This window comes from Camellia sinensis, chromosome 15 (genome assembly GCF_055761805.1).
Source record: "Camellia sinensis isolate YWXY chromosome 15, ASM5576180v1, whole genome shotgun sequence".
Lineage (NCBI taxonomy): Eukaryota > Viridiplantae > Streptophyta > Magnoliopsida > Ericales > Theaceae > Camellia > Camellia sinensis.
Genome location: NC_138975.1, coordinates 81,966,477 through 81,974,170, shown reverse-complemented (window position 1 = coordinate 81,974,170; position 7,694 = coordinate 81,966,477). Strand labels below are relative to the sequence as shown.

The 7,694-nt window shown below is 29.9% G+C and overlaps 1 pseudogene; it reads right to left on the bottom strand.

The window, feature by feature from the left end:
• Positions 1-4,545: 4,545 nt before the first annotated feature.
• Positions 4,546-7,507, bottom strand: LOC145813088 (E3 ubiquitin-protein ligase ATL4 pseudogene; annotated as a pseudogene).
• Positions 7,508-7,694: the final 187 nt, after the last annotated feature.

The window sequence follows — 7,694 nt, the reverse complement described above, 5'->3', positions numbered from 1 at the left end:
AGGATCTAATCAACATCCCAGAAATTAAATCCCATACCCACATAATCACATAAGAATGTTATCAATTAAGCACATAGCATATGATACTACATCTAAGTCTCTATCAAGCGAGACAAACCCATTGTGATACTAATCACTTCCCACGTACCCAAAGTATTCGAACCCGGTACGCTCTGATACCAAGTTGTAACGCCCTCAAAATAACAACAATAAACCCATCAGATAAGACATGCATTTACATATAAACTAACCACAATCTTTTATTCATTAGAGTTCCATTACATAAGTATTACATGTTAACATCAAAAACAAAATGCCCTACGGGCTTACAGCTTTCCAAGTTAACACTTGGTTACAACAAAAGAGTACTAACTCGTTTACACATTAAGCCCTAGGCTTGAAGTTACATGTAATACATCAAAAGTTAAGCGACAAAAGTATGTCCGCCACTAGCCTCCCAGCTATGTCCTTGGAGGTGGCATGCTTCCTGCACCTAAAAATGATATTCCCATATAGGGTGAGCCACAGCCCAGTAGAAATACACTAAACCAACCATGGACAATGACTAAAATATTAGCAATTGATAGATGGTCAACACTGATACGTCCACATAAATCACATATTTATGTCATACAACTTATGAGTCTAAGTTACCTTTCATTTTCCCTTTTTCAACAGATAAGCATGCTAGCTCTATCATCATTTCCACAGATATGTATAAAAACTATATCTCACATTCAGATAAGCATAAAAGCTATATCCACATTCTCAACAGATATGTATAACAACAATATCCCACATTCACAGATAAGCATATAAGCTGTATCCACACTTCTCTAGACAAGCATATGAGCTATGTCCACGGAGTTCATCCCCTATCTTCTCCCAACACTATCCGGTTTAGAGGTACATCCCCTATCTTCCCCTAAACCGCGGAGTACATCTCCTATCTCCTCCTCTACACATAACGTATATAAACACATTGGTTCTATATACAATCACCCAATACATACAGTTAATGTATTCTATCAACCGTCAAGTTCCATGACACATTTCATTGATTAGTTTCAGTTTACCTAATCATCATGCATTGTCTACAACAATCACGACTATCCTCCACCGATAGCCCAAAGCAGTTATTTCTAAACAGAAAATAAATGCACAAATGGATATTCAATCAACATTTCATTTCTTCATTCTTCTCAATTAATTATCCCAATTAATTAAACAATGTAATTAGGTCAATTCCCATAATTAACATTCCAACCCTTAGGTCCCATTTCCATCAATGAACTAACATCTATTCCATTTCTCTATTCCAAACATGCATCTAGGTTTATTATGAACAAACCCCAACTTTTGTAAAATTACACAAAAGCCCCAAACTTTCAAAAAATTACCAAACCAAGCCCAACATCTCAAAATACCAAAATTTAAAGACAAAACCCATAGAGAGGAGTAGGATATCCCTACCTTGAAATTTTAGCCCAGAAGGAGATGAAGACTCGAAGATCAACTTGCTCCAAATCCAAACTTTTTCAGATTAAATCGAAGTCCTCAACGCCCTCTATCTTTTTAACAAGGCCCTAGGCTAGATTCACACCCTAGGGAGATCAAATCTTAGAGAGAGTGCAAGTTTAGAGAGAGAGAGTGTCGGATTTAGGTTTTGCTCAAAGAAAGGGACTGAAAAAGTGATGTTTAAGACGCTACTGTCCGCTGATATAAAACACGCTCGCTCGAGCGAAGACTTGGTCGCTCGAGCGACCAGACACAGAAAACTCTCGCTCGAGCCAAGAAGTTCTCGATCGAGCGAAGAAAAATCCAGACCGCTCGAGCGAAGGAAGCTCGCTCGAGCCAATAAAGGCAACTCTCAGGTCCAGAACCAGACGCAACACTACTCTCGCTCGAGCGACAAACTCCTCGCTCGAGCGAAGGACCAAAAATCTGGGCAGCAACACTAGGCTCCCAAACACAACCAACCTGTAACAAACCTGCCCAACACATCCCATAACTTAATATACAAAGTACAAAGGATGCAAACACGATAATAAACAACAACCAACATCCACGGACACATGGAATTAATATTTTAAAAGCTATATACTTTAATAGATTAGTCAATACTCCTTTCGTCCTAAAATAATAGTCCCTTTTGAGAAATTTAATTTTTTTAGTAGTACAATTATTGCACTTTAAAAAAACTAATTTTTCAAAATTACCTTTTAATAGTACATTTTTTAAGGAATATCAATTGGCATGATTGTACTTTATATGTTGTTAATGAATTTAAAAGAAAGACAAAATAGGAAATTCATATTATTTTTGTTCTTAATTTTTGAAAATGGACTAAAATTTTGGGACAATAAAAAATAAAATAAGGACTAATATTTTGGTACGGAGGGAGTATTACTTTTTAAATTTATTTTTTAATTTAACAAATTCACAAATTGATTATAAGGTTTTGGAGTCCTTGCAACTTCACAAGGCTCTCACAGAAACATATTTTGCTATAATATATATAGCTTTTGTTTGGGATGTGGGTTAACTTTTTGATTTTTTTGGCTTTTGGCCTGTGGCTAAAAAGCCTCGTTTGGTATAGGGTTTTTTTTTTTTGTCTTTTTTGACTTTTGTGAGAGGAAATGATTATAATTTGAATGTGATATTTTGTCATATTTGACTAAAATAGCCAATTTTGTCCTATATGACTATTTTAATCTAAATAAGCATGCGAAACATAATTATAGTATAGATTATGTAAAAACGTCTCTAAAGATCCAAAACTTTCAGTTTTATCTACAATCTTATATATAATCTTGGGAAATTAAAATAGAATTGGTATAGTGACTTCAAAAGCATCTGATTTAAATGTGATATTTTGATAGAATGATTATTCAATAGATTTATATGTGATAAGGTTGTTTCTCATTCCCAATATAAAAAAATAATGTTGTTTCTCATTAGCTAAAAATACTATGAAATAAATGTTGCATAATATTCTAAAAATATCTAACAATTTTTCCAAAATACCAAGTTGAATATGCTTTGGTATTAATTTCTAATATCAATTAAGGAATTAAAGAACGGTAGTGCTACATGCAATCATTAATACATTAATTAGTGTACCAATATAATTGATATTATCATTTTAAAATTATAACGCCACCTATTATATAAATTATAAAAATTTAAATTTTTTAAAATTATGACATATCATCTATTTACGCACGATGTTTGGGCCTATTCCAAATTTGAAAGCGTGACTAGCATGATAGCCCGGTTGTAAGCCAGTGCTATATATTTGGGCAAAAACAAGTAGTCGATCAACGCTGTGGGGTTTTCCTAGCTACATAAATCAATAAGCTCCTTACCAATGGTTCAAGTCAATTATGAGCAATCTCTCTCTCTCTCTCTCTCTCTCTCTCTCTCTCTCTCTATATATATATATATATATGCAAGTTCTGCTTGTGAATTGTGATAATTTCTTTACTGGTCTAATTCAAGAAAAATACTTTTAAATAAAATTATAAGATTTATTACTTTATGTATTTTTTTTAAAGTTCAATTGTTTTTGTATGGAACTTCTTTTATTTACATTTTTGTAGAAATGAAAACATTAGATTGAAGCACATTCACTCTGTTTTGTTACGATTGTCAAGATTCACTTTTCAAAAAATTAAATTTTTTTACTTTTCATATATATACATATTTTTAAATTTTATTGAATTTTTTGATATTTTAAATATTTTTTTTAATTTATAGATACACCTAATGTAAATACATTTAAAAAATATAATATTTGTAAAAAATAAATTTAAAAAATTCAATAAATACCAAAAATATCAACGAAAAAAAAAACAAAAATTCAGTATATTTTTTGTATTCTTGTATATTTATTAGTTTTTTAGAATATTTATTTTACAATTGTTTTACTTGTTAGATATATCTAAGTAAGGTGCATCTAAAAATAGAAAAAAAATTGCTTACTAAATATAAAAAAAATACAAAAAACAAAAAAACTCAATTTTCAAAAAATTGAATTCAGAAAATTAAAATCAAACACACTAATTAAAATTTTAAAATTCGAATTTAAGAAGGAAAATAAAAGGAGAAAAAATTATTTATATGTATTCATTCCTTCTATGATTAAAAAAGATCTTTAAAATTTAATACTTACATAATTTAGTACCTTGTTTTAAGGGAAAAATATCTGTTAGTGTTGTCTTCAAAACTTAATTACAAAATCAAGAAACATATTATGATTTTGCATATTAATATTTATAAAGAATATCATTCACTTGAAAATACTTTTTTACTCATACAAAATGCAACAAAATCATTAACAGAGATTTACATACCTAAAAGACTTTAGTCACCTCCATATCCATTTATAGAACCCTAATATATGTATAATGATTTAATAGAAACATATGAAAATTGAATCATTACAATTTTTTGCTACATAATCGAGTCTGTATATTTGAAACAAAAAACTGGAATTAATTTTTAAAAATCTGAATTGCGTAAAAAACAAATTAAATTTACCAATCATACCCCTGAGAACCACCAAAACAACTCACTTATCTCTTCTCCAATACGATTAGCCTCCAATTCCTCATCGACGGCGACAACCGTGTTGCTCCGGCGATTACTACAAGTCAAAAACCTGCCGGAGCTGCTAAATGATACCGTGCGAGATGCAATCGATGCAAGTCGATCCACGTAGTCTCTCAGCCAGCTTCGTCCAGCGACTTCAGAAGCTAAATTCTCTCCTGGCGACGCGTTCACCACTACTGGTACTCCGGCCGAGTCCTTGCTAATGGAAGTACAATCAGAGAGTCCTTGCCGATGTGTGGAATCTATGGAGACTACGTAGCCTTCATCAACAATATAGTCGAACGAGGCGATTGAGTGCAATCTTCGACTCACGCTTCCGATGTCAATAGGGAAACTGTTCCCGCGATCTTCTGGAACCGTGGACGAAATGATTTTATTCAGTACATCTTCCTCCGTAGGATATATAGCAGACCTGCACAATGGACACGTTTGATTGGACAAAAGCCATGCGTCAATGCAATCAGTATAGAAAGCATGACAACACAAAGAAAGTAACCGTAGCTGATCGTTCCTCTCGAACTTCGATAAACACACAACGCAATCGCCGCTAACGATGTTTCCGGTGATAGAACCGAAAGTGAAGAGAGGAAGAAAGTTGATCAAATCGTTGGAGGAGTTTCACTACTCGTATAAACACCGATCACGATTTGAATCATCGCAGTTGTTTCTGGAGGAGACGACGTTATCTACGGCTGCGAAGGAGCGGCTGTTGAAGTGGCGAGTGATGAAACGAAGGAGGAGGTAGAGAAAGCCAGTCACGATGATAGAGGAGGCTATGATGATGATTACTCTAATTAGTGAAGAAGACGGAGACGAAGATGACGATGGCAGAGAATAGTCGTTGTGGTTGATCTGAGGGATTGTGACGGCGGTGGTACCTCCTCCGACGATGAGGAATGGCAGTGAATAAACATAAATAAATATGATTCAATTATATAATTACTGATATTTAATTATTTTGATTTTTGATATGAATATTTTATTTAACAAATTTAAAAAATAAATAATTTAAATTATTAAAATTAATTCTAAAATAAATTTACTATGTCTAAACAATTCTGCACTATGTGATTTTTCTCTCTCTAGAGAGGGCGTCGTACAGTGATATTGAATGCCAATGAATAAATGATCTTATGGGTGTTTTTAGAGAGAGAAAAAGAGTGTGAGTGAAAGAGAGGGAATTTAAGGCATTTGACTAGATGGACTTGGCCCTTGTTGGAAAAATTATTAGTTGATCTTTTGCATCATGTGATTATTTGTGGTAATCCGTGTTATGCACCGAGCTTTATAAATTAAAAAAAAAAATTAGTATAATTATCTTAAAGTAATTTAATATTTTATTTTATGGTATACATGAAATTTATAAGTTAACTTTTATATTTATAACTTTTTAAATTATTAATTTAAAAAAATTAAAATATATATATTTATATAAAATATATATATAAATATATTTAGTACAATTTTAATAATTTGTATAAAAAAAGTTAAACCTGATTAAATGAGATTAACTGAGTTATGACATATCTTTTCTTATTATGAAAATATACTAATTTAAAAGTTATAATTAAAGCAAATATATAATTTTAATATTACATATGAAGTGAAGTGATATTTAATAATAATTAATATGATGTTTCTATTATTAATCCAATAATTTAAGTTACATTTCTTTTGATTTCAATTTCATAACTAAAAATACAATATAAATATAATGCACACACAGGTTTCTAGTCTTTATGAATAATAACGTTTTAAAATATTTTAAAACTTTCATCATTTTCTTTTAATTTTTTTATCTAATTTGATTTTAAATTTGAATAAAATTTTTGATTTGATATGAATTACTTTACCTTTTTTATTAAATTTTTTTATCAATTTTTAAAAGAGCTTTCATTCTTATCCCATTTTTTTTTTCTTTTCACCAATTTTGATGGGAAAAAATAATAATTTTCAACATTTCATCTTTTTTAATTTTTATCAAATTATAATTTGATAAAAAAAAAATATATTAAGGGTTGAAGATTCTCTTAATTGGAATTATAGTCTTGAAATAATCAAAGTTTGAGTGTGTGGTTGGTTGAAATGTATAATTTAATTAATTATCTTCTCATATTTGTTTAAAAATTGACACTTATGACTACCTCATTATAAGTTGGATAATGGAAAAAATTTGGAGTGTTAAACATTTTCCATTTGTAAATATCCTACATATTAAAAATGAAAAAAAAATGAAAAAGAAAAAAATTGTGTAACTTTTATATATGTATTTATCAGTTTTGTTTTATGAACATAAATAATTGATGTTTCAATTTAAAAAACTAAAAAGTAAAAAAAAAAAATAGATTGGGTTTCTTAGAGATAAAAGAAACCGACTAACTTTTCTATATACTATTAAGATGGACTATTTTAATCACATAAAAAAATATAAATTATACTTAGAGATTATCCCTATATATTATGCTATTATATACAACTATAGTTGTAACAAATTAATTATAATATATATAAAAGTGATATTAAACTTTCATTTTCAATTGATTGAATTATAATTAACAAACTAACAAATAGCAGTAATGGTCTAATGGGATCAAAAGAGGATAAAAATAAAAATCACAATGATATTTAAAAGTTTTAAATTTACCTAATTAGACAAAAATCTAATGTTATAGTAAAATATTGAATTCTCAATAAATTCACATTTTTTATAAAATAAAATGACAATAAAAAATAAAAAATTTGATACCCATTTTTTTACTTCAATTTTATGGTCTTCATTAAAGAAAACAAAATTCTATCAAAATCCTTGGCATGGAACGAACATAGATACTTTGATTGCAACCATGATCACCAATAATGCTTCTCTATCATGCAAACCTGTAAACAAACACATAAATCTCACTAAAACTGAAACCAAAACCAAACCAACAGTAGAGAAAGAGAATCACAGAGGAAAAAAATAAAAAATAAATAAATTTATAGAGTGTGAGAATGTTATCTCCAACAACTTAAACCTCACCTAACCCAATCCATTAGCTCCTCTGTCAGTGCTCGTGAAGTTTAAGAGTTGGGATGACTAA